Genomic DNA, 12,941 nt, shown 5'->3' with positions numbered 1-12,941 from the left:
TCCTTCTTACTTATCCCAACTGGCATACAACAGGGATCTATCCTAGGGCCCATACCACAGGGATCTATCCTAGGGCCCATACCACAGGGATCTATCCTAGGGCCCATGCTTTTCAATATCTTCATAAACTACTATCATGCTGCCATTCCTGATTCCAAAATTATTCAATATGCAGATCATTCTACCTTAGTCTGCTCTGCCTCTAACCTCTCAGGATTGCTGTCTAAAACACAAACTGCCTTCTCAACTGCCGAAAATTGGATGTGCCAAAACCACCTCTCTCTCAATGCAAACAAATCAAAAATTCTACTTTTTCCTCCCACAAAGTCATTCTCCTACAACAAAAATCCCTTCAAAGTGCTAAGTCAAACTAATTCAGCTATAGAAGTGGTTCCTTCTGCTAAACTACTTGATATTACTGTTGACGGACATCTCAAGTTCGATATCCATATTCAACAAAATATTAAGAAAACCCACCAAAAGCTAGGTATGCTGTATAGGAATAATCGCTTCCTCTCTTATACTACTAGGAATACTCTAGCCACCACTATCTACTGCCTTCCTTATTATATGGAGCTCCCCTGCTAACTAACCTATCCTCCTCTATTTCCTCCAAACTAGAAAACTGCTATAATAAAATCTCAAAATTTGCTACCAAATCTAAACCTTCTACCCATCACTGCCTTACCCTAAGATCCCTAAAGGGGCTTGAACTCCCAAACTACTTAGACTTCCTCCAACTCACCACTGCACACAGACTTGTATATCACCCAACTAAGTGTCCGGCGCTGACTAATATCCTCCCCCATTACACCCCCAATAGAACTTTCAGATCCGAGCATCAGAACCTAATTGCTATCCCCCAAACCCAAAAGTACAGCAGGCCAACTTCTCCTCGCTATCTCTCTAGGCAAAAAATGGAATTCCCTTCCTCCCTTTCTAAGAACCATCCCAAACTTAGAAAACTTCAAAACTCAGCTTACCAGACACCTGGCCACAAAATGGAAATGCAATTGCCACCATCCAACCTAATCTTCCTTAGTCCATTCCCCAGGGGGGTTTTCCTCCTCTGGTTCATAAGTCCTCAACAGCTCTCCTTCCGCTATGCTCCCTGGGTTTTTCCCGTCAAGTTCCTAAGACCTCAATTACTCTCCTTCTGCTATGCTCCCATGAGCATTTTCTAAGCTCTCCCTTCTCCATTAGCTATCAATAACTATCAATACAGTAACAATAGCTATTGATAATCTCAATAACTCTCCTTCTACTATGCTCCCACCAGCATTTTCTAAGCTCTCATTTCTCTATTAGCTGCTTATTTCTTATGGTTCAACATTGTAAATATTGTATATAGCTTTCCATTACTAATTTCTTTTCTGAAATTGTGCATGTATAGTGTATCCTCATTTTACTTAAAAGTATGTATATAAAACATCTTCTCACCTAATATCTGAGTGTGCACACTAAAGAAAATGTATAAACAATAAGTCAACACTCAATGCTTTTTTGCTTATTATGTATATTTTCAAGGTACTTACTTGTAACTGTTTCCATATTATGTAAGACTGACATCCGTGTATTTCTGTTCCTTATCTGTATTAAGTATCTTGGAGGTTTTCTCCCCAGGCCTCCACTGACAACAGGTCACTCTGATCCAGTGGACTTCCCCAGTAATCAAACTGGAAATAAATAAAATAAAAAAATAAATAAATGTTGATTTGTGCCACATGCATTGGACATGTCAAGTTAAGTAGGATGATAGTGTTTTCCTCATGCATGTCCTTAGTGACCTTCTTGAAGACATCAAACAGATGTAACAGCAGTGGTGACTGGTGACTTCAAATTAAAGGGGGGCTGCAGGAGACAGCTGAATGGGTGGGGCCAATGGGAAGGGGTGCGGCCAACTAGAAAGGGGTGGAGCTATGCTCAAAACGACAACAACTGGAAATTTAATTAAATACGCTGCCCTGGATGCCAAACCATCATTATGAGAGTCCAATCAAAACAAAATGAAGTGTAGAAGAAAAAATATTTCACTTCATTGGCTGCATGACAACTTACTTAATATCTAGATGGAAACATAAAGGTTGTGAGGCATGAAAAAATAAATTACTTTTTAAATACATTACTGGAATGCCAGTCAAAATCAAGTATAAAAAAGCAAGCATCCCTCAACTCAAGCCACTTCTCCTTGCACTGCAGTTCTAATTATAATTTATATTCAGCTTTATAAAATTACCAAGTAACATGCTGAAAGTAGCAATCTCTGTGATACCCTCACTTGTAAAAATGTTTCTTATCCAAAAAAGACCTGCTGCCTGACAACAACTATCTACTTGTTTCATGGGGAAGACATGATCAAAGTAAAAAATGAACAGCAAACAAGAAACAAGCTCAAGATAAATTGCTTAAAGGATTACTGCACAAGTTATGGACCACACATGATAGACTGGCATTCTGTTTAGTTTACGGGTAAAGCCTGCAAAGATGACTGCAAGTCTCCAACAAATGTAATGAGCTTCTGAAAATACTGTAATCCTGTCCATTATTACAAATACTGTCATATGCATTTCAATACCTGAGGCTTATAGGTTATCTGGTTATGTAAATATTCTCTGCATGGCAACAACTAAAAGGCTTTCGGTGTTGGTAATTCTTTAACAGTATGCTTATTAAAGCTTACTTGTATCTTACAATCTCCGACAAGCTTACCTAATGGTCATTAAAGCATTGCTACTTAAACACAGAGCAACAGGACACTGTGACAGCATGCATTTTCTGAATAATAAGAAGCATAAATCAACAGTATAACACTATGACAGAAAACCAGAACATTCTGCAAAATCAAGGACAGATGAAAAGCCACAGTTGTACTTGTGGTCTACCTTAGATGGGGGAATACTCTGCACACTTAACTGCATAACTGCTCCTTGACTTGCTTGGACACATCCAAAGCCACTACAATGGGGAGTGGGGTGCAACAAGTATGTCACAATTTGAAATGTCTCTGGCTGACGGTGATGGCTCTGACACTCATACCTCTCAACCTCAGAGCAAGAAATCTGGATAAAGTCATACACAGAAGTCGGACACAGGCCTAAAAATAAGGACAGTTTTTTAAATATTGCTCTTATAAACTTAGAAGGATAATAGAATAGTAGTAGGTCTTGCATTAGTATGAATTTTCTATGAAGGGTATGAAATCTGAAACTCAAATGTCTGCCATTATTTTCTAAATTCAGTCTTTAATGATTTGCCACTAATTTGCCAGAAAACCACAATTTTATGACTAACAGACCAAAAATGTGATGCAAAAATATAAAATTGCCACACAATACAGCTGTGATCCTGTCAAAGAAGGGACACCTTTTTAATATTAGTACTGTTAACTTGAGCAGCTGACAAAATAAGAGCATCTACATGCATTTCTGAAATAAAAGCAAACTATAACTCTGATCATTACAGTTATTTATAATTGTAAACCCTCCACATTTTCTTCCAAAATTGCCATTTTGCAGAGGGATTATTAGGGGGAGAGCAATATTTTGAGCCAAAATTGGGGATGGTTGAGAAATTTGGATATTCCTAAGTCTATAAAGTGATTTATTTGCACATACCTCTCAACTTCTTAATACAGGAAATCTGGACAAGGCCAAATATATTGGGGGAACATACAAACTGTACTAAAAATTGCTTTTGTATAAACTTAAGACAGTTGATAGAGTAACAGGTCTTGCTTTAACATGCATTTTTCTGAAGGTTATGACGTATGAAACTCAATCTCTGTCATTATTTAGTGACTTCATTCCTAAATAATTTGCCAGAAAACCACAAATTTTATGAGGAACAAACCAAAAATAAGAAGCAAAAATCTATTCATTCTGCAAAAGTCTGGACAGTTGAGAGGTATAGTTCAGCCGGGGCTGTCTGTGTTTGCTGCCCTTCCCCCCTCACAAACTCATGGTCGAATGGTACCACCCCCCTGCAGCCATTCCAATGTCCCATTCCTTGATTATTTCACTCCATTTACCATAAACACTGTAATGTGCATACTGCTTTACTTCTGCAATGATTTGTATTTCATTTGAAAGTTTTATTTTGCATTTTACAGCACAAACCCTAATAGATATCTGCTAAACAAAGCAATGCAGTCTCACAATGAAAATCGACTTAGCATTAAAACTTCTCTGATCTTGAAACTCACATTCATTGAAACAGCACTGAAACCCACATTCAAAGAAAATACATTTTGCCAGTGGTAGATAAAGATTAACTTTGGGTTGTTTTCAAATCATATGCTTCTTGAACACGAAACATACACATGCTCTTTGATACACCTTTCTGACGTTGTACAATCCAGTGCAGTTGTTAGACGGCATTTTAAATTTATTGTTTTGAATATTTTTCCAGTAAACAATGAAACAAAATGCATGCACCAATAATGACAAAACTGCCCAATTCAGAACATTTCCATCATAAAAGTCTACTCAAACTTCTACAGTCTACCAGTATCAGTAAATATGCACAATCTCTAAAGAAGTAAAAGACATCTAAATAATTCCACATTAAAGAAATATGTAACTAATGAAGAGGTTGCTGCTAGCAAACAACTTTATATGTCATTGTTTAATCTACAAATAAAGTACCTGTTGCCCTTGAGGAATAAATTGCCTATGTTGCATTAAAAAAATGATAAGCTAGTAATATTGCAATAGGGAATGGATGGCAAACTGATAACAGGTTCATAGTTACTAGGTATCTTTGCCAAAAAAGGACTGCAGCATCCACCCCCTTTACAAGGCAGTACAGTATTAGCAATGCATCAACCTACTGTGGGAGTAGAACCGACACCCTTTTGCATCAAAAGAAAGTACACTAACCATTGTGTTATTAACAATGCAAGCAGACTCAGCATAAGCAGCAGTAAACTTTTGTTCCCCTGCAGCTCTCAGCTCCTTGTAAAATCTACTAGACACTCAGCTGTATCTCTGAACTTTGCAGCACAAGAAATCTGGAAAAAGCCAAAATTTATTGGGGGGGGGGGGGCAAAAGTCCAAAAACCAGGGACATATTTTAAACATTGCTTGTATAATGTTGGAAAGTTGCTAGAACAAAATGCTGTGCTACCACCATACATTTCACTGCCAAGTCTTGAACCCAGGGGACCCTGTGCAAAACAGTCAGAGCAACATACCACTATGCCAAATCAATTGTTTTGTGAAAGAGAGGAAGACTGAAACTTAAATGGCTACCATTTAGTGAATTCATAGCTCTCAACCTCATAGCAAAAAACACGTGGACAAAGCCAGTAATGGGGGAATACAGCCCCCAAACATATTCAGTAAATTCAGTTCTCACCATAGCTCTCATCCTTAGCACAAAACACCTGGATGAAGCCAATAATGGGGGAATACAGTCCCAAAAGTAGGGACAAATTTCAAATATCCATGTTATAAACTTAGAAAATTGCTGGAATAAAAGGTTTTGTGTTACCATGTACTTTCTGAAGAATATGAAGTCTGAAATTCAAATGCCTGTTATTTCTATTTAACATTTGTTAACCAGGAAAGTCTGACTTTGAACAAAAGCCAATTTTCAGCAGAGCAGGGACAACCACTCCAGACACGTCTTTGTAAGATGGGAGGACATGCAGACTCCACACAGAAGGGACCATAGCCAAGAATCAAACCAGGGAACCTGTAGCTGTTAGGCAACAATGCTATCAGTGCACCACTGCACTATTGACTGTGCATGTTAAAACAAACATACAGAAACCACAGATTTTATGAGGAACAGAACAAATATGAGGCAAAAATCTGTAAACTTTTTACAAATGGTGGTGGGTAGGGAATTCAGGCTCTTGCCACTTACACCCAAGGTATAGGGTTCAAGCCTGAGTATTCTCTAGCCACCAGTATATAGCAACTGGGGCATTTCACACACACACACACACACACACACACACACACACACACACTGCATTCCTTGCCTTAATACTCTGCAGCAGCCATGGATTCACACACCTTAATCTGGTTGAAGCAGCAGAATCAACGGCTGGCCTGCCCGTGCAAACTAACAGCTGGTTTCCTGACTCTGTGAGAGTAGGCTGGGGTTTCCTGGCTCTGCGAGAGTAGGTTGCAAGCTCCAGCTTGCAGGTGATGCAGTCTGGTGTCCTTCCATTCTGTGCAGCCATCACTGCACAGACTTCTGGGGCTACAGGGCAGAAATGCCTTTCTCCCCTATCTGGACTGCCTAACACAGCAGTCTGTAGTTCTGTGAGTACCAGGAACTCCAAGTGCGCATGCGTGGAGTTCCGGTACTCACAATTTTTTTTTTTAATTTTGTATTTCATTTTTTTATTTCTTTTCTTCTACAAGTAGAGGGGCTGCAGTTCTGCAGTCCTATAGCATGAGCAGCCCCTGTGTAACAGACATGATGTAACCTTAAGAAATCAAACATGGGTTTACTACACAGTCAAGATATTACCTCTGTCCTTTTTGATAAGGTGCATGATAACTCATTGGTCTACCTCACAGATGAGGAGAGTCAGGAGTATGGGACTATAACTCCATGCATCAGGTGATGGCCCTCCTGGTCAGATGGATACACACTGCTGTACACTCTTCTATGAGAACATAGGCTGTATGGAGGCTGTGTTGAATTAGGAATCCAACTGTGTCTGCTAGGTCAGGTTTGAAGGTGCACTATAGGAAACTTGTGATGTTGTCATATCCCTTTGATTGTGTGTTATTAGCTGTAGAGAGTGCACAGATGAGCTGCCCTCCTGAGAATAAAAGCTGAGAAATGTTTGCATGTATAGTGTGGGTGATGTCCAGTCATGATGGGAGGTGAAGTGTGAGACAAACTGTCAGCTTGTGGATTTTCTATATTATCCAGGGATCTCTATCAGTTGATCAAGTTTTCAGAAACTTAAAATTCATATTGGCAAAACAATATGATCAAATTTCTGAAAACCCAAAACTTTTTTAATGGAGATTGCTGTACAGTGAGGATCAGGAAATTTACCTTTTTCCTCAATGTAGTGTGATCTTGGAGTTGGTATATTTAATTAGCAGGGAGTGTGGAGGATGCAGAGGTCTTCCCCCCTGCAAAACCATCATTTTTTTTTTATTTAATGTTCGAGTTTTCAGAAATTTGATAATATTGTCTCACCAATATGAGTTTTGAGTTTCTGAAAATATGATCAACTGGTGTAGAGCCATTATCCAGGTAAGTATGTCTGGCAACATCCACAAACAGCTCAGTGCTTACTTGCGTATTCTTCCTAACATTTCACATTTATTGAAATTCATGATTTGTGAAAAGACCTCCAAATACAACCTTGGTCATGCGTCACATTTCACACACTGGTACTGTTCACACAGTGAGACATCAATTACATAACATACAGCTATATATGTGTTTCATGTGAAAGCGGTGTTTGAGTGGCCTGATATCATATAAGGACACATTACAGATCAGTTGTCTGTGACTCATGCAGAACACTTACTGACACAAATGCTAACAGTCACACAATGGTGCTGATGACCACCTCAATAATCCTTGAGAGTAGCAACACAGCTGCACATACAATACAATTGAATCAAAACATGTGATATTATCATGTATATTACATCATTACAATAAGTGGGATGAAACAAGACTTATGTGCCCAAGTAATCAGTATGAATTGCTGTATGTCACAGATCATTTATTGATGGTAGGTAGACACATGCACACTTGTGCCATACTGCAAGTGTATCTGTGCTGGTGGAATGTGAATGCGTAGAATGTTGCTCTGCCCCACTACAACAACACGTCTTAATAAGCCAACAATTTACATACAATGTTATCATACGATATCAACAGTTGTCACGAGGCATATTACTACATCTGTTATATAAGGAGCATGTAATAAAATAGCAGCAGTGGGCATCAATATGTTAGCTAATATCAGAGACTGCAATAACCTCTTGCAAGCATAATGTGCATCAACACCTCAACATAGCTTATGTCAATGACAGCAACTTTGACATGTAGTGTTCATAGGGTCATAGGACAATATCAAGCTAATGGCCAACATCATATAAATCCTAGCCATTATTATACCATTTAAAACAAACTCCCTATATGTATATGATGGAAGATAGTAAGACTGCAGTGTGTATGTGTGTGTTTGTTGGATTTCATTGCATACTGCCACTGTCCCTATGAGGCATGTGCACCACACCATGACAGAATTAGCAATCACATATGCAGTGGTCTGCAGATAGGTTGCAGAGGCTCATGGAAGGACTCTGCTTCATGGTGGGTGTATGCATATTTGACAGGAGGACATCCTCTGCAGGAATGAAGTTGTGTGGCCACAGGAAAAAAGGGATGGTGGATGCATGGGGTTATGTTAAAGGTTCTCATAAGTGGTAGTAAAATGCAGAGCGATGCAAAATATCATGAAATGGCCATGATGTATCACCAACCATACACACAGCAGTGGACTTGGTCTGATCTGAACATTACACCTGTGTAGGTACAGAAGATGAATGCCATGCAATGTAATAGCATGACTTTAACACTGTCAAGTTTCACTTTATGGAGTATGATGAATTCATTGAATGCTGAGAAGAACATGTCGGGAGGAGTGTCTGGCATGAATGATCAGTCAGATGTCTGTTAAATTGTCTCATAGGTAATACTTGGATGTATTCACACTCAAGTTTCCTGCTGTTAGATTAGAAAACCTATATGTCTAGGTAAAGTAGCTTAAAAACACAGTAGTTAATGTTACTGCCACAGTGTAGTTTTGTCTTGAATATTGAGAGAGTGCACGTTATACAGGATGACATCATCAGTGTATGTTACAAGAAGGTGTTCAGAGGAGAGTTTGATATAGCTGTGGACTTACATGTCTTTCTAAAATTGTCACCATACTGATTGTTGGATACACACAAACACTAATTCACCACACTGAGAACAGAACCTCTACCAGACTATCTACAGAGCACAGTACTTAATGCAAGCACCACAGTGCAAGTCTAGTTTCTGCAGTGTCAGACAATACATTATAGCTGATGACATCAGCAGTGTCTGCTGAGAAAAAAAGATGGCAGTAGGAGTATCTCACATGCTGGTCTAAAATGCCTTCTTGAATGTCAACCAAGTGTAGACAGACAGACAGACAAACACACAACCGCTGTCCACAGTGAGAGTCAAACCCCTACCTGACTATCCACAGAGCACAGTATTTAACATAAGTACCACAGCCCAAGTCTGGCTTTGACAGTGTCAGCCAACATTTTATAGCTGATGACATCAGCAGTGTCTGGTGAGAAAAAAGATGGTAGTAGGAGTGTTTATATGCTGGTCTAAAATGGTCACTTGAATGTCAAACAAGTGAACACTAACAGACACACAAACCCCAACTGATTGTAGTGAAATTAGAACCCCTACCTAAGTACACCACTAGAGAACTCAGTACTTAACAAAAGCAGACAGCACAAGTCTGACTTTTATGATGTGGCTGGACAACGTATAGTGGAAGACATCATCATTGGATGTTTGGGATAAGATGCTGGTAGGCTTGTATGAAATGGACAGGTAGCCATCTACAACTTTCAAAATATTTGCACTCCATAGGACTTTATTGCTTGCAGTAGGATATACAGTTGCACTCTTCTGAAGTATGTATTTGCCTTGTCATAGTGGTCTTTATAGATGCTGCCATCATTATTAAATGATGTGGTTAACATATCCTGTTGTGAGAGTGGTGTGCAAAGTGTGGATGTACTGTTTTCTGTTGTGTTTCCAATGTGCAGGTATACTTTAAGAGACAGCTTGTCAAACTAAATGCAAACAACTGTCAGGGATGCATGTAGCAGAAATTAGATATTTGCAACTGTTTTCCAGGATGTTGTGTATATTACTCACTTAAAGTGTCACATAGAGACACATACATTTTTGTGATCATATTTGTATGTTCATATTTGTGAAGAATTGCTATCCACATTAATACAAGTATAAGACAATCTGAATTTGTATTGTCAGTATAAAGAAGTAAATGGTATGTAGCAAAGCATTTTTGTATTTATTTCTGTGCTGTAGTTGATATTTGTAAACAAGCATTGAGATACCAAGTTTCAAGTACATGGGTGCAGGTAACACATGCCTGAGTGTAAATACATGTTCGGTCATTAAAAAGTGCCTTCTTTTTGGTTGTGTTTTACATGCAATTTAAAGGGATGAAAGCAGCAAACATAAGTAATACATGATAATAAGCATTTTCCATAATGCACTGCCAAGCAGCTGGTTTGCGTGGTCAATAGCTAAGTGTTTGCGCATGCAAGATACATATTTAAGGACTCTAGATGCACTTGAGAAGTACTTATTTATACTGGCAATGGTGGACACAACTAACAGATACTATGATGATCATAACTAGTTCATTTTGGAAGTGTTGTATCATAAATTGTATGACCTTAAATAAATATTTATACTGTTTTCCCCGTTTGCATGTAGTTAAGCAATGAGCAAACGCGGGTCTGCTTCATTCAGAAAATTATTAGCTGTATTGGTCTATTTTCCTCCCCGCAAACACACTAAGCAGAAAAATGCAGCAGTCAGCACTTTGGAAAGTACTGAGTGGAGGAAACACACCGCCTACCTGACGCTGTGGCAGCAGGTGTAAGAGCATTGAGTTCTTGTTTTGAGCACAGAGGATAGAGCTCCGACTCCAGTTCTATCTAATATTTAATAATGTCATTAAATAATTACACATGATATTTATTGTAAATATTATAGAGAATGACTACAGTAAACTACTGTATAAAAACAAAGAGCACTCAAGTGATTTATGTCAAGAGTACACATATGGAGTTACATATTTATACTGTCATCAGTCTAAATAAATATTTTATATGAATGTTTTAATATGAGTGCCTTTACTCTACTTTAGCTGTATGTTTCCTTAGCACAGCAGGTTTAAGCCACATTGTGTGGAGGTAACCACACCATGCCATAGGATGTGAGGAGCCATTCACCGTCACTTGGTATTTGTGCACAATGCCAAACTCTGTGCAAACACAGAGGACAAAAAGTGAAGGGCTTCATTGGGGATTTCTTGTTTATGTGTGTGGTGTGTGATTCTATTTTTTTACCAGATTAAAGGTGTGAAATGGGGTAAATAGGTAAGTGGTGAAATGAGAGGCAAGCAGGGGGAAGAACAAAGGGAAAGCAATATAGGAATGTGCATGGAGGAGTTAAGAGGAACCACAGCCATGCACTTCCTCAACAGTGTAAAATGAATATGTAGAGAATATTGGCTGAATTTGAACTGTCACCTCAACAAAAATGAGCAACAACAACACAATCATTTTTGTATAGCCAATTGGACCAAATCAAGTTTGAAGTGGAGAGCTATGTATAGGACAATTTTGTCTTTTTTTTGGGGGGGGGGACTGGTGTCCATTTTTGAGTTTTTATTTCAGTAAGACAGGATAGTTGGGTAAGGGACACAGGTGTTTCTGGATCAGGGTAAGTAGGGTAAGTGAAGAAGTGGATGCAGACAAACAAGACAACCAAGACAAGAGACAGGGATGGTGAGGCACAACTGGTTGGGGGACGCCATGATTGGGCAAAATGAGGAGACTTCAGTGCCCATGTCCATCAAATGTGGGGACAATGAGAATATAGTCATCACCTTCACAACTGTTATCACTGGCCCTCTCCTCAGCTTGCTGTTGGAGTGTTTGATATTTTTGTTTGCCCAGCATTCCAACAAGCATCTTCTCCATCCAGCTGAGGCATGCACTTATGGTGCATTCCAAGACCTTACAGACTAAGCCTGGCATCTCCTGGTGGGAGACAAAATCACCACCTCCACTATTACTCCTGGAGGGTATCACAGTACCAGCTGCCAGTGTAATGCTACCATATATGGAGGGCCCAGGTATTGCATGGGCTGTAGAGGCAGTACTACATCGGTGCAGGAGCCATTGGAGGGGTGAGAAAGCTGAGCTGCAGTGGTTGAGCTACCTCCCTGTGCTATAAATCATTTTGTGAGCTGGCAGAAATTGATGACATCAGAACATTGGGACCACACATTTAAAAATAAAAAAGATAGGTAAGGGGTGGAGTAAGAGAAAAAAAAAGAAGGTAATTATTACCATCATACAAAAATATAAAAAAAATAATTTTACTTTTACAGTTACTATACTTTTTAACAGCTACAAACTATGACTGATAATTGTTCCAAGTTATCTTTATAGTATGCATATACTGTATATATGCTCAAGCAAATAATACAGATTAAGCTAACAGCACGGCATATATGCCAATTTTGTTGAAATTATTATGTAATACTTTTAAACTATTGCAGCATGGTATGTATGCCAATTTTGTTGAAATTATTATGCAATACTTTTAAATTACTGTATTATATAATTGTTACCAGTGGGATTTAAACCCACAACATCAGAATGCGCTTTTGCATTTAACTCCAACAGCTGGCTTTAGCCACAGATATGGATGCTTCATTTTACAATAAAGATATACATGCTTAATTTGCTAATTACGTATTCAAGAGCAATACCTTAGCAAAAATAATTGTATTATTTTGTGCTGCATAAATAAATGTCGCTTCTCTTAGTCTTTCGAAATGATCAACATGGACATCTCTGTTAACTGCTATCTCCTAAAGGGAGAAAAAGAGAAGAGCATTATGCATACCCGTCTTGGCTATTTCTAGTTTTCTATCTAATTTTAAGTATTATTATCTGCACACTTACACAGCTGTGGGATGTCATCATTCCTTAACTCATCCAGCCACTGGCTGAGTTGTTTCTGCTTGCACCTTTTTAGGTAGGGTGGCCTACATTGTTCTCCAGTGCATGGAACGCCAGTTACACTGGAGACAGCCTTGGCCAGATTATTTCAAGCCTGAAATTTGTATT

Source organism: Protopterus annectens, chromosome 11.part0, assembly GCF_019279795.1.
Source record: "Protopterus annectens isolate FY-2018-M chromosome 11.part0, PAN1.0, whole genome shotgun sequence".
Taxonomy (NCBI): domain Eukaryota; kingdom Metazoa; phylum Chordata; order Ceratodontiformes; family Protopteridae; genus Protopterus; species Protopterus annectens.
This window is presented reverse-complemented; position numbering follows the sequence as displayed.